Raw genomic sequence first — 1,451 nt, 5'->3', positions numbered from 1 at the left:
GTAAATGAAATGTATTGAACATGTTCGTTTTCTGATTTGCACTTCTCTCATATTGAGCATGAGATTCCAACCCCCTCCCTTAGCATGCTGCTTTAGCTCTCCTTCATCTTTGCGTACGTCCCCTTGTGCCTATCAGTCTATCCCTCCATTTTATCTCCGGCTCAGGGTTGTGGTTTCACTGTCCCAGAATGCAGTGCGCAAGCAGCAGGTTGCTCCCCTGCATAGGTCACAGTCTATCAGAGAACTAAAACACACATATACACAACAAACACTTTGAGGCAGTCTGGCATTTATGAGCTGCCAATTCACCTGGTGCCCAGAGGAAAGCCTGTGCATACAAAGTGAGAACATCAAACTGCACAGAAAGGGCTCAGTTAGACTTTAAATCAAGGACCATCTTGTTTTTAAATATATTTTAAATAACAAACATATGAGACACAGCAAAGATTTCAAAAAGGATTTCAAAGGAAAGTGGGGGAATACTGGTATTATTGTTGAGCAGTGAGTAAATTCTATCAACATATGCCAAAACCAAACTCAACCAATTTCACAATATACCAGTGTGTATTTAAAGAATACGCTTTCAAATTCATAATAGCGAAAGCGTACTGATACCTGAATTCATACAAATAATTAGATTGCCCTTATTTGGCACTAGGTGCGACAACAAGGTGTGCTATTAGTGGGTTGGGGGAAATACTGTGCAGTGTGCTTGAATCATACTAATATAACATGTGAAAGTCACGGACCATTGGACGCATGTTGAGGATGGCTGTAGTGGCTTGGGAGAATGGAACAGACAAAGGATATTCCTTTGGTAGGTAGCGTCAGTTCAACGTCCTGCCGGAGAGGCAGAGTGAACTCCGATCTTCCACCGTTCTGCACAGAGACAAAAGAGACAGGATTAACATGGAGCCATGGGGAGGTCAGAGGTTGTGTTCAGCGCTATTGACTTACTAGTGAGGCGCACACAACACACACACACACACACACACATACACAACAGGTCAGCCTAAGGAAGCAGGCTGCACAGGTTTAGTGTTTCACAGGCAATTTGCAGGCAAAAGGTGATCAGATTATCAGCAAGTGATGAAAGCTCTGAGGTTACGCTTAGCTTAGAATTTCAAAAGGCAATGGTGCTTCTCCAGAGCTAGGCACTACTAATTACTTCATTTTTCAGTTCATGTTATTGTGTTCGATTTATAGACTAAAATGATACGAAAGGAACCAGTTAAATTCCCCAGAAACTGATTTACATGCTATTTCAAAACTCACCATTTAGACTGGAGCCAGTAAGAGGTTGACATTTTACATCTTATATTGTAATTACAATTAATATAATTATACTATATATTATAGAAAAATAAGATTTGTCAAAATGATTTTTAGCAGTCAGCTAATTAATAACTGATAAACACCTTTTTTTTTTTTTTATTTTACAAATTGTAGTC

Source organism: Morone saxatilis, unplaced genomic scaffold (genome assembly GCF_004916995.1).
Source record: "Morone saxatilis isolate NCDOM2014 unplaced genomic scaffold, NCSU_SB_2.0 Contig3, whole genome shotgun sequence".
Classification (NCBI taxonomy): Eukaryota; Metazoa; Chordata; class Actinopteri; family Moronidae; genus Morone; species Morone saxatilis.
Note: the sequence above shows the minus strand (reverse complement) of the source record.